Raw genomic sequence first — 14,421 nt, 5'->3', positions numbered from 1 at the left:
GTTGGCCTTTAAAAGCGAAGCATAATAATAAGTTAAGTGTTGCCGGGATGAGAATGATTAGGTGGATGAGTGGCTTTACACTTAGAGACAAAATGCGGAATGAATATATTCGTGATAGGGTTGGTGTAGCTCCTGTGACAGACAAAATTAGAGAAAGTCGTCTTAGATGGTTTGGTCATATTAAACGTCGACCATTAGATGATCCGATTAGGAGAGTAGATGTTTTAAATTCGACTTGTGTTAAGAAAGGCAGAGGTAGACCTAGGAAAGTCGTCTTAGATGGTTTGGTCATATTAAACGTCGACCATTAGATGATCCGATTAGGAGAGTAGATGTTTTAAATTCGACTTGTGTTAAGAAAGGCAGAGGTAGACCTAGGAAGACTTGGGCTTATTGTATTAAAAATGATCTTAATTTACTAGAACTAAATGAAAATATGACACTAAATAGGACGCAATGGAGAAAAAGGATTCAGGTAGCCGACCCCACGTAGTGGGATTAAGGCTTTGTTGTTGTTGTTGTTGTTTTTAGTATTATACTTGTATCATTAGGGTATAAAAATTTTTGTTAGCATGTTATTCTTATTTTCTTTCCTGCTTATATATATTCTGATAAAAATTTAAGTTGGGGGGGATGAAAAATATTTTCAAAAATGAAAAATATTTTTAGAACTTGAATTTTATTTGTTCTCAAATGAACTACAAGTGAATTTGATTTGAAAAGAAAAATTGTTGTATATGAAGTTATATTAGGGAAGTAAAATTTGATTTTAGAATTTAGTTGAAATTTTGAGTAATGAAGAAAAACTTTAAGTTAAAAGTTTTTAGTGTAGAAAATGATTAATATAAGTAACTATCTTTAGTAAGAAACATTGTATTTTTAAAAATTTTAGAATTTTAGAATTTTACTTTTAATACTTAAATTTCTTTTATTAAAAATAATTTTCAAAGCTATTATTATATTTATAAGTAAAAGTTTTGCATCAAGACTTTGCTTTAGGAAAGGAAAAGTAGGATTCAAAATTATTAAAGGCCTATCCATATGCCATAAACTCTTTAAAAAAACTCCACAAGCTAGATTGAACCATCAATTGACCTTGGTCAAGCTTCAATTTTACTCAATTTCAACCCAAATCTAAAATCCCTAAATTTCTCCAAATTTAGCTATGTGCCCAAATTCCATAAAATTGGGTGCCCTAACCCTAAAATTTGCACCCAATTAATGTTGAAAACACTTCATCACATCCCTCTAGACCATTTTAAACCATCAATTTGGATTTAATCCAAATTTAGTCTAACCTAAGCACAAGTTTAACCCAACATCACCAAATTAATCAATTGTTCAAATTTCTTCAAATTGACCCACCAAATCAAGTCAAAATCACTCCAAATATTTTCTAAGCTCTTTGTGACAATCATCCACATCAATTTGCTCAATAAAGAGAGTCCAATTTAATGTTTAGCTAACCCAAACCCAACTTCAAGCTAATTTAACCCAAATTGAACCCATGCACCAAAATTGACTAAGCCATGCCTAAGTGACCAAATTAATGACACCACATCCACCAAATGGATCCTAGTGTTGGATACGCCCAAAATATATAGTGTTTTTAGACACATTTTTATACCTATTTTTTAGATATTGCGCTTTAATGTAAGGTATTTTGTATTTCTCTTTTAGGTACAGGTAAAAAGGTGAAAAAGCTTAAAGGAGTGAAAAAGGATCAAATTTGGAGCAAATAGGTGAAAAATGTGCAAATGTTTTTTGTCGCCTAAGCGCCAAATCCGGCGCTTAAGCGTCGGGCAAATTGAGAACGCCGCGCCTAAGCGCCAGAGGCCCCACGCTTAAGCGCCAGTGGCAGTTATTGGATGATTAAATTTAGTTTTTTCAAATTTTAAATAGGTTTTTGAGGCACCTATTGGCTTAATAGGTGGTTACAACCACCATGAACGAAAATTATTGTGAAAGGATGCATCTCTTAGGGAAATACATCGAATCAAGACACATTTTCAAGACATACCAAGGAACCTTTTGGAGAATTATAAAGAAGGAAGATTGGGACTTTGAAAGATGTCCTGAAAGTACTGGGAAAGTTTTGAAAGTTCAAAATTGGGGAGTTAGTTGGAAAGATTTTCAGGCACCACATATTTATCATTATTTTTATTTTAGTTTTATATTAAGAGTGTTGTAAAAGAGAAGAGATTCAAAGGAACTTCAAGAGTTTGGTGGAGGACTTGAGATAAGTTTTTATCTTTTGCTTTAGACTACTTTTGGTTTTATTTGAGACTTGTTGTTGGTTTGACAATGATTTCTACTTTTAAACTAAAGTGTGGTTTTGTTTTCTCAATGGATTTTGAGTAGTTTTCTTTATCTTTCTTCTTAAAATGATAAGTAATTAAGTGTTGGATGGAAGCTGTGGAGATTATTGATCCTTAATGTTGGAAGAAGCTGTGATGATTTAAATCCATTTACTTCTTGAATTGGCAAATCCAGATGTTAAAATTTGTTGTGAGAACATATAAGAACCAGGCTGATATTATCTCAGTCAATAATTAGAAAGAATCACATGAGGATGTATGAATGAGAATGTAGTTCATATGATTGAGTGCAAATAAATAGGAAAATATTCATTGAAGGGTGTAGAGTTAGAGGAATTTAAAGTGACATGTTAAAGCCCCCAACTTGGTTTATTATTTTAGGTTTTGATACGAGATGTTAGCCCCCAGGTGGAGGGAATCAAGGGAACTCTAGAGTGAGAGCTAGGATCTTCCTTGCCTAGCCAGTCTTCAGAACTATTCAAACATTAAATTAGCCAATGTTCTTTATAGAATCTCTAGTAAGGGTAAAGAATATTATTGCTCCTATTTGGCACAACACAATATGTATACTTCCACAATAGAATTCTTATACTTATTATTGAATCATGATAAGGAGAAAGATATTTTCATATTTAGTGTTTTTCTTCTACAAAAACTCAAGTTATCTTTTTAAGTTTGTTTTATTTTTGTCAAAATATTAAAATTACCAAAAGATTTTAAAACTTTTGTTATTGTGAAAACGTCTTCAGGTCTTAACCAAAAAGTCTTATATTACTTGATAATGATACGTATACTTGCGTAGTATCCCAACATATATAAATTAAAAGTTAAATTTTTATTTTTCTTCAGAATCAAGTTTTTGGTTTTGTTGCAAAATAAGGAGTCTGTTAGATACACCTTCATCTAATTTTGCATTTTTTTTTAATTTTTTCAAAATTATATACATGTTGTAAAAGCTAATCGTTTAGTGAGAATGCCGAGAAGATGATAGGTATGCTTTTATAATGTTATTTAATTTCTATCACTTTACTTTCTGCAATTTACTTTTATTGCAAAATATTATAACTGTTTGGGTGTGCACTTTACTTTACTTGAAAAAATCAAAACCATTTTCAAAAATTAATCAACATTTTTAAAATTTTAGAACAATTTTTTTCAAAGGTAACTATAAATCCTTTGAAAAATCATTAAACATAAAACGTTCTTTTGAATTTACAGGAGCCTCTCGGAGGAGGTAACCCACGGTTTCTAACGAGATCTCCCCGGTTTAAATGGGTTTCACAACTCATTTAAGCTAAGTAATTTAAAAAAAAACAGTGATATCAGAACGAGGGAACCGTAGGATCCTAACCTGTGTCGCTCTAATAAACTTTAACCCCCCTCCTATGATGATTGAACTTCAACTTGTCATTTAAACTTTTAAACCTTTAGACCTTAAGACTGCTACTTTGCCAAGAAGCTTGGAGCTAGCTTTGTTGGCAGCCTTCTACAGCATGAGGAGCTACAACAGCACATCCTTCCTTAGAATTAAACAACAAGTCAGAGGATTTTGAGGTTGTCCGCCTAGTGCAACATAAGTCCTCAACTTTTTCTTTAAGCCTTTGTATGGCTCTGCTATGCAATTTAAGCCCTAACTTGTTTTAGGATCCTGAGGTTGTCATTTGTCATGACCTAAATACTCACATCTTCCAGGCTACTTGTGTGATCATCTCACATGAATGTAATCCTTAATTAATAAAATCGACAGGATGAAACGCTTATGAAATATTTAAATATTTCTCCTCTAAATTGAAGCCAAACCATAGGATAGCTTGGGAGGTCCCCGAGGTTCTCCTCAGGATCCATGACATCCTCTAGTTCTTCTTCCTTTGGATTCCAAAATAAATGTTCCAAATTTAAGTCATTACCCTTCCACACCTCTTTGTTCGATCTTTTCAAAAGTCATATCCTTTGAATTCCTTGAAGTCAATATTCTCTAATTTTTATCATGGGTTTTTAGGTGACTTCAGTTATCTAAGATGTAGTAAACTATAGGGGCTTGCCCTTATAGGAAACTTTCAAGAACCTAGCTTAATATAACCGCTATTTAATAACCGCTATCTAATTTTTTCGTATTAAATAGGGGAACTTGTTGGTCAACATAAAAAAATAGTTTTTCACAGACTTAAACGAATATAAAAAATTCATTAGTTTACTTAATCAAGCCTTACTAGTAAGTAGTGTGTCTACCCTTCAGGATAGATGCATTGCTTGCGGTATTAGGCTCATTTATTTAAACTACTAAGGATATGAGGTCGGTCTGGTCTTATATTTTCATAATTTAAAATACTACTATATATATATATTAAATTAATTTGGGCATCGAGATATTCATTCCGGCGACCGACAGCTTCTGACAACTCCGCTTGGGAATAGTTTCTCTCTCCATTTAAATCAGGGAATCTTGTCTTCATACATCAATCATGTGTCTATGTCTCTTATAGACCAAATTACCCTTCTGTTGTTGACATGCTTCACCATTTCTTTCTTGGGCAAGTACGGTAAACTCTTTCGGACTTCAGGACCACTGTTCAATCACCTTTGAACAGAAAGTTTCAGGAGTTCATTAGGACTTTTGTCTTTTGTGTGGGGTCGGACCACCAATTGGTGTGTTGGTGGACTCGTTCCGCCTAGGCATTGTGCGTTCTAAATTTGGTCCAGAACTGGGTCCTAAATTTTACTTTCCCCTTCGTTTCCTTTCGAGTTTGGTTTGCTACTCTGCAAATTAAATTGACTTTTGTCGTGTTGCGCTTGCTCTTTAACCTTTCTTATTTAATTAATTAAATCCTTCTACTTTCAAACTATTTCTACTAAATTTTAAAATCTTCACAAACTTAAAATTAAATAAAGATTGCCTAGTCTACAGATCAGCCTTTATTAATTTTTTAGTGTTTGTACTAGAATTACAAGGTGTTGGTCAAATAACTAACCTCAGAAATTTCTTTTTGAAGCTGCTGCAATGGCATTCCCGATGTTCACTTTCTTCTACAACTTGCCAAATAGCCGCAATGCTTGCAATGTTGCTCCCACCATCAAGTTTGGAACTGGATTTGATGAGCTTGAGGTTCTTCTCAGAAAAGTCCCATTGTTCACCGTTGATTTAACCGAAATTGTCCCCAAGACTTCCCTTCCTGGAAGAAGGTGAAAGCTGTTGCTCCCCCATCACTTGTCAAGTCTGTTGTTCCCTTTTCTGCCAAAGTAAAGGAGGTCATGTACAATACCAAAAAAATATATTAAACAGTTAGTCAAACAATAAGTTTGGGAGGCCTTAGCCCGATCTAAGGGTGGTGCATTGATTTCAAAAGGTATACCTTATCCGGAGGAGTTCGATGTCGTACCATAACCTAAGGGTTTTGTGTCACTAACTTTTAAGACATTCAATGGGACCAAAAATCCCAGACAACATGTAGCACGTTTTTGAGCTAGTTATTTCAATACCTGAGGTAATGAAGTTTTGTTCTTCTGACAGTTCATCAGCAGTTTATCAGGAATTGCATTTAAATGGTACGTCGAGCTACCCAATGGATTAGTGAAAACGTTTGCCGAGTTAGAATAGTTGTTCGTGAAAAGATTTGTCGGAGCGCAGCATCATGTTTCTTTTGGAGATCTCGTAGTAGAGAGGCAAAAACCTAATGAGACTTTAGTAGACTACGTCTGAGCTGGAGAAACCTTAGCATGAAATCTGAACCTCAACTATAGGAACATCATGCGATTGAGATTTTTCTCAAAAGCATCCATGGGCTGGTAGCTTTCATGCTTAAGGGACTCACCATCAAGTCCTTTAAGAAGATGCTAAGCAAAGCCAACAACTTACAAGAGGAAGTTAAACACATGGATTCCCAAGAAAAGTTAGATAGGTCCAAGATGACCAGAACATTTAAGAAGAAGTCTGGAATAGTGGCAATGGTCAATAAGGGAAAGCAACTGATACAGATACAGGCAGAGCATTCTCATCAAACTTCCCAGTAATCATCATAGCATGCTCAACACCAAGCACAACAGTATGGCCAGTCTATTCAGTAGTCACACCAGGGAGGACCACACCAAGCAAAAGGAAGAATGAGTCGAACTCTTTCAGAACGAAAGAAGAGGGTATATTCTTTCAAAGATGAGGTTGTGCCAAAGATGTTTAGAAATTTAATGAAGAAGCCCGACTTCAGATTACCAGAACCGAAGAGGCCGGAAGAAGTTGATAAAAAGGAGTATCCCAATTTTTGCTCCTATCTCAGAATGTTGGGACATATAATGGAGGGTTGTTTCATTTTTCAGGACTGGCTCGAAAGGAATCTCAAAGAAGGAAATATAATGATCCTAAAAGAAAATTTGAAAGAACCTGAAAAAGGTTCTATAAATATGATTTCGGCAAAGCCAATCACTCTGATAGATCCATATTCAGAAAAATATGGATGGAGTACAGTTTGGAGCAAGTCATCCAAGAAGATACTGGATTAGATTCAGACCGCTTCAGCTCAGGTAGCCGTTCAGATTCTACAGCCTGCTCGGCCCAAGATGGAGATTTCGCCAAAGAAATTGCCGCAACCAGAATAGAAAAAGAAGAACGATGTCATGGAGATTGATAGCATGAGGGGTAGGATTGGGATTTCCTCTGTTAGATTGGTTGTTTTGGATTTGGGAAAAAAAATCCTCGAACCCGTAACCCTGTTTGATTATCTTTTTGCCCCACCGGAGTATTATGAATGTAATGATTATTTTTTTGCTACATTTTTACTATTTTAGTGATAACGTAACTAACTTTGCTCAATCTAATTTTGATCTTGATCCCCAAACCAATCCTCAAATCGTACTTAAGTTCGATGAACTCATTAAGGAGAATGATGAAGATATCGATGATACCGATTACAATAGCACCAAGAGTGAGGAACCAGTCCTCGAGTGCCACAGTGCACCACTTGCTATTAATCTCTCCGATGATGAAGAAGAGACATCAAAAAATTTTCCTACAGCATCTCAGGAAGAAGAAATCATAGAGATAAATCTAGGGAGCGGGAAAGTGTTTCCCTCGAGGTCAGCTCCAGTAGATAAAGGAAAACAAATAGTTACTCGGAAAGAGCTACCTCCACCTCTGCCAGAGGAAGAACCACATAATCAAGTAAAAATTGGAGGGTTGCATAAAGTGGATTACAATGTGCTAGCTCATCTTAGGAGGATCTTAGGAGGTTTCCAGAGGTTTCCAGCCAAACTAAGCATTTACAACACTCTAATCCTGTCAAAGGAGATGAGAGAGTTTCTGGTTACAACCTTGATTGACCCAGAGAATTGCTTAACTCAGTTTGCCAGCACATCCTTAGATGAAGTTTGCTTGTTAAAAGAACATCCTATGATAACCTTCACAGATGAAGACTTGTTGCTCGGTACCACTGACCACAACCGACCGCTCTACATCTCTGTTAATATCAGCAAATTTACATTGTCCAAAATCTTGGTAGATCCGGGGGCATCACTTAACTTAATGAGTCTACGGACATTAATATATTTGGATATTGAAGCTCAAGAGCTTATAGTTGATAAAATGATGTTAAGAGGATTTAACCAGAAGAGAGAAAGAACCCTTTGATCGATTATACTATCAATGAAAGTTGGAGAACTAGTAACAACTGCCAAATTCCACATCATCAATGCAGAGACCTCTTTCAATTCTTTACTTAGACGACCATGGATTCATGAGATTCATGAGCATAATATGGTTCCTATGGTTCCATCATCTTTACATCAGTGCATCAAGTATTTCAAAGAAGGTCAAGAATATTTCATCAAGGGAGATTTACAGCCATTTTCAGATCATGAAGTGGGCATTCACGAAGACGCCGCCTACTACGCACCTCCAAAGAAAATGTCTTTTCTCATGAAATTGTGGCAAATGAAGTACAATATTCAAAAGAATCACAAAGAAGAGGCTATTCAACTCCGCTGCAACAATCGACTTATGTTTCTTCAAAACAACCCGGTAGAGGTTCTTTCAGCCTATACACTCGAGATTGAGGCCGGCAACATGGACGAGGAAGAACCAACATAATTATTGAACGGACTAGGTTGACCATCAACATTGACATGGAAGAAAGTTATAACAAAGAAAGCTCTGAGGAAGAGATGATGAAGATAAAACAGAAGAAGCCACAGTATGAAATTTCCTTAGAAGATTTGGAGAAAAATGAATATGAGTCGATATATGATCGGATCAACCACTAAGTGAATGTCATGCCTCTTACTCCAATCCACCCTCAAAAGTTTGAGAGTTTAGAGGTCAAGGAAGTCTATAACATTGGTTCAAAGCCGACCAAGTTTTATTGTGCTTCTCCTTCTACAATTTATGAAAATCATGTAAATTTAGAAGAGGATTCTAATGAATTAATGGAATTACATCTTGGTTACTTTTCTCCTATTGTACAAAAGTTAATTTAATAGGGATATGTGTCAAAACAATTGCCAAAGCATAAGCTAAAACTTTTTAAAAAATTGTGGAATGTTAAAAGTCAAACTCCTAACTCGAAAGAAGGTCTTGGATTTGGTACTGTAGGACCAGTCGATAACTCTGAATTTTGCATGGTTGTTACTAGTAGATTGGAAGAGAATTGCCTTGATGTAGAGGATGACTCTTAAGATCAGTTAATAGATGATGCCCCGTCGAATTTTAAAGAGGAGATTAAGTCAACAATGGATGAATTGAAAGAGATCAACCTTGGGACTGAGGAGCAGCCCCGACCTACCTTTATAAGTTCTCTACTCAATGAGGAAGAATCCCAAAATCTGATAAAGTTATTATCAGAATTTGAAGATTGCTTTGCCTGAAATTATGATGAAATGTCAGGACTGTCAGCAAAAATTGCAGTTCATAAGCTAGGGGTGGACAAAGATATCACACCAATAAAACAAGCTCCCAGAAGAATGCACCTCAAGATAGAGCAACAAGTCATTACCGAGGTAAAGAATATAATAGATGCTAACTTTGTAAGAGAAGAGCAATACCCCCACATGGTTAGCCAATATTATACCAGTTAAGAAGAAGAAAATCCGTGTATGTGTCGACTTCAGGGATTTAAATGAGGCATGTCCAAAGGATGAGTTCCCGTTATCGATACCAGAATTAATGGTGGACATCGCATTGACACATGAGATTTTCTCTTTCATGGATGGATCATCAGGTTATAACCAAATCAAGTTGGCTCCATAGGATGCAGCATTTACAACCTTCAAAACATTGATTGGGATCTTTTGCTACACAGTGATGCCATTTAGGTTAAAGAATGGAGGAGCAACATATCAACGAGTGATGACAAAGATCTTTAATGACCTCTTTCACAATCAAGTGGAGTGTCACGTGGATGATTTGTTCATAAAAAACAAACATAAAATAGACCATTTGTACGATTTGAAAATCGTGTTTGAATGATTACGATAATGTAATCTCAAGATGAGTCCCTTAAAGTGTGCCTTCAACATCTCCTCCGAGAAATTTCTAGGATTCATTGTTTGTCATCAAGGAATCACGATCAACCTAGATAAGATTAAAGCTATCTTGGAAATGCCTCCTCCCAAAACCTTGAAACAACTACGTTCCTTTCAAGGAAAATTGACATATTTGAGATGCTCTATTTCTAATCTCTCAGGTAGGTGTCAACCTTTTTCTTCATTAATTAAAAAGGATGCCAAATTTATTTGGGAAGAGAAATGTCAGCGGACCTTTGAGGACGTCAAGCAATACTTAATGACAACTCCTATTTTGGCAGCCCCTATCCTGGGAAAACCGTTAATACTTTATATCGTGGACTTAGACGTCTCTCTCGGAGCCCTGTGAGCTCAGGTCAATGAAGAGGGTAAGGAAAACACACTCTACTACTTAAGTCGCTATCTAATACTGACCGAGGTAAAATATCCACCTATTAAGAAACATTGTCCAGCTTTAATTTTCACAGCCCAAAAGCTTAGGTATTACATCCTTTCTTATAAGATTACTCTTATTTCAAAAGTTAATCCATTGCAATATTTGATGAACCAACCAATACTTTCCAGACGTTTAGCAAGGTGATCAATAATTTTATTGCAATTTGATTTAACTTTTGGTCCCCTTCATGCTATCAAGGGACAAATTTTAGCAGATTTTTTAGCTACACACCCACTTCTAGCTAGGTCCCAACTCAACAATGAATTTTCAAATGAACAGATACTACAAATAGAATCGTCCAGTGCTAGGCATGGGAAAATGTATTTTGATGAAGCTTCCTCAGCCAGAAAAGACAAAGGATTGGAAATAGTTATACCAGGCAAAGCAGGATTTGTTTTGATTTTCATCATGCTAGATAATGGCATGTTAATATTATCCTATCACCTGACAGAGTCATGCACAAACAACAAAGCAGAATATCAAGCATTGATCACCGGGTTAGAGTTGGAAATCTCGATGGATATAACAGATATTGTTGTTAACAGATATTGTTGTCTATGGCAACTCACAACTCGTCATCCAACAAGTTACCGGACAATATAAGATTCTGAAGCCAAGGCTAGCAGAATACTACCTATATACAATGAAGTTGTTAGAGCAAATCCCTAATGTGACTCTATACCTGATTGCTTGAGGAGATAACGCCCATGATGATGCTCTAGCGAAACTTGATAAGGAAATGACATGTCCGCCGAAGGATTCCATCAAAATTACAGTACAAGGAAGATGAGTTTTGTCTCGCATCGATCTCGACAATTTACAAAATCTTGAAAACGAAGAAGGAATGGTGATTGCAGTTGCTGACATCAATGAAGATTGGTGCAGACCATTAATAGAATATTTGCAAACTAGAAAGCTGCCAGAGGATAAATCTTAGGCATATCACATCACGAGAAGAGCTATGTCATATGCTCTAGTGGGTGATGTCCTCTACAGAATATTGTTCGATCAGACGAAGCACAAAATATTATCAAAGAAGTACATGTCAGATTGTGTGGCGCTCACTAGTCAGTGCAAAAGATGAAAATGAAGATTAAAAGACTCGGGTATTATTGGCCAGCAATGATATTCAATTGCATGGAGATAGCTAGAAGGTGTCACCTTTGTCAAGTGCATGGGGTGGTCTTACACCAACCTCCGAATGAGCTACACCCAATCGTCGCCTCGTGGTCGTTCAAGTGTTGGGGCACGAACATAATAGGTCTGATAGACCCTCCATTATCTAAGGGACATAGATTTATTCTTACCACTGTGGATTACTTCTCCAAGTGGGCAGAGGTAGTGTTGTTACGAGAGGTTACAGCACAGCATGATCTGCAATTTTTCAAAAGCCAAATCATCTACCGTTTCAGTGTACTGCGCAGAGTGATTTTCAAAAATTGTACAGCCTTCAAGAGCACAAAGATCAGTAACTTCGTCAAAAGATATAGGATAGACTGGAGGTACTCTAGAATTTACTATCCTAGGGCAAACAGACTGGTCGAGGCCTTCAATAAGACGCTCGCGCAAATCTTAAAGAGATTGACATAATAAACTATTACAAGCTTTGTAGGCCTACCGAACAACGTTCAGTACTCCCACTTAATGTACACCCTACGCACTTGTGCACGTGTCCGAGGTCGTATTGCCATTAGAATTCCAGATATCGTCTCTCAGAGTCACTGTCACAAATCAAATCACAACTGAAAGAAGAAAGTACAAAACTCAGACTTGAAGAATTAGAAAGTCTCAAGGGAAAACAACTAGATGCACAACAGCATTTGGAACTCTACCAAGCGAGGATGGAGCAGGCTCATGATAAATTGGTCCACTCGAGGGCGTTCAAATTTGGTGACCTTGTTTACATTCTCAGAAGACCTATTCTTACACACTGCAAGATAGTTGGAAAATTTGAACCAACTTAGGAGGGACCATTTTTCATAGAGAAGGTCTATTTAGGAGGATCTTACCAGCCGGTGGATTTCAAGGGCAAAAGACCCATGTTGTCGATTAATTGCTGCTACTTGAAGACATATTACCCAACGTGATGTTGCTTGAAATCAACCTTTTGAAATTTTGATTGTTCTGGGGTTATTTATTTGGCCAAGCGCCTGTGACTGGGTCCAAAATTTTGTAATAAAATTAACATCAATAAATTGAAAATTTTGGAATTTGCTCACTTTAATTTTCTCCTTTTGTCTCTAATTTTGAATTTCATTAAAATAAATTAAATTACATTAATAAAATTTGCACCTGTAAATTAAATTTTTTGTTAAATTAATGCTTCGTTTCTGTTCTTATTCTTGTTGAATTTCAGCGCACTGATATTTTTCTGTCTTCTGCAAAAAAATGTCAAGACAAAAGCTGATTTTTGCTTTTAGAGATGACTTGAATCTCACACTGAACAGAGAAAGGGAACCTCAAGGTGGCATCGTAGATTTTGACTTAGACTTCAATCAGGTCAACGTGAACTATGAGGGTCCCCGATGGACATAGTTAGTCACCAAGAGAAGGAAGGATTACTATCGTTGTTGAGGATCGGTACTAAAGAGGACTCCTCTCTAAAGAGGAAGAAAGTGATAACGCAATAAAATATGATACAAGGAACTACCCATTTTTTGTCCATGATAACTGTGCCAACAAGAGATCTAATCAGTGTTGACGAAGAAAGAGTGCTAGATGCACCACTAAGAAGAACACAACGTCGTAACGCTAATCGACACAAGCACAAAGATTTTCTACATGAGGAAAAGAGATACATGAAAGAGGAAGAAAATACACTCACCCTGATTCCTGAGGGGAAAATTTATGATCATTGCATGAGAGAGACTTCTACTAGTCTGCCTGCTATAGAGGATGAGTCAAAGTTTGTTGCAGAGTAGACACTACCAGCAATTCTAAATGCACTTTATAGGGGTTGCCCGATGTGCAACGTTGAGTTTCCCATACAAGAATCAATAAGAGGAGCACTCATGGAATGCCCAACATGCATTGTTCTCCATTTAGATCACAACATTTTTTTTGAGGAGTGCATAGCCACTGACACGGGACGCCAGGAGATAGCTTACCTGGACACTGAGTCATATATTCCACTATCTATAAAGCCAAGTTAGACATGGTATCCCACATATGTTGACATGAGGGAGCCACCTCGAAGACTCAAAGGATTCCTACGATGGAGCTAGAAAGAATGAACAGGGTTAAGAAGCAAGAATTTGAATTCTACAAGGAAATCCAAGGAAAGTTTCTCAACATTCTGGAAGGACTAGAGTTGTATACAGGGGTCTTCTTTGAAAACGATGAAAGAAGAATTCTCGACTGTGTATTTGACCTGAGGAACAGAGGTCAAGTTGGTTTGCTAATAAATAAAACTTATCAGAGACGTAGAAATGGATGTGTGGGAAAGGCAGGATAACCATCCAGTGCATTTGCTGCTATAACTTTGTTGAAGATAGGAAGGGGAACACCCGGATATCCTCAGATATGACGAGTTGGATCCTCTACCTTTTGAGATAAAGAGAATGATCAAAAGGATGGTCAGATGGAGTATACTACCAGCGTACTGCATTCCAAATAGTTGTATAATCAATATTTTTTATGAAGGGGATTGTATCCCTCCGCATATAGACCACCATGATTTTGTAAGGCCCTTCTGCGCGGTGTCCTTCATGAGCCAAAGTAATATCTTGTTCGGGAAAGAGATTGATATTGTTGGTCCTAGGGAGTTCAGAGGAGCTGTAGAGATTCCACTACCAATGGGTTCAATACTAATTCTGAAGGGAAATGGAGCAGACTTAGCCAAGAACTACATTCCGGAGGTACAACACCGCAGACTGTCTACGACATTCAGAAGAATGGATGACAGTAAAGTATTATATGAGTTCCAACTATATCCAGAGTTGGACGAGATGTGCCCGTACGAGCTATGAGATAGTTTCACTTCTAAGTACACGTAAAAGGAATTATTTTCCTGGAGCGTGGCTTAGTAGGTCAGCTTGATCAGGAGCTCAGCCCACAGAGGACAGATAGACAGTCAGTGGACACTTTTGTACCGCATCATGATGTAGCAGTTATGATATTATCAGATGTGTTCGATATATAATATGTATTCAGCATGTGATGTCT

This window comes from Phalaenopsis equestris, unplaced genomic scaffold (assembly GCF_001263595.1).
Source record: "Phalaenopsis equestris unplaced genomic scaffold, ASM126359v1 Scaffold000650, whole genome shotgun sequence".
In the NCBI taxonomy this organism is placed as follows: domain Eukaryota; kingdom Viridiplantae; phylum Streptophyta; class Magnoliopsida; order Asparagales; family Orchidaceae; genus Phalaenopsis; species Phalaenopsis equestris.
Note: the sequence above shows the minus strand (reverse complement) of the source record.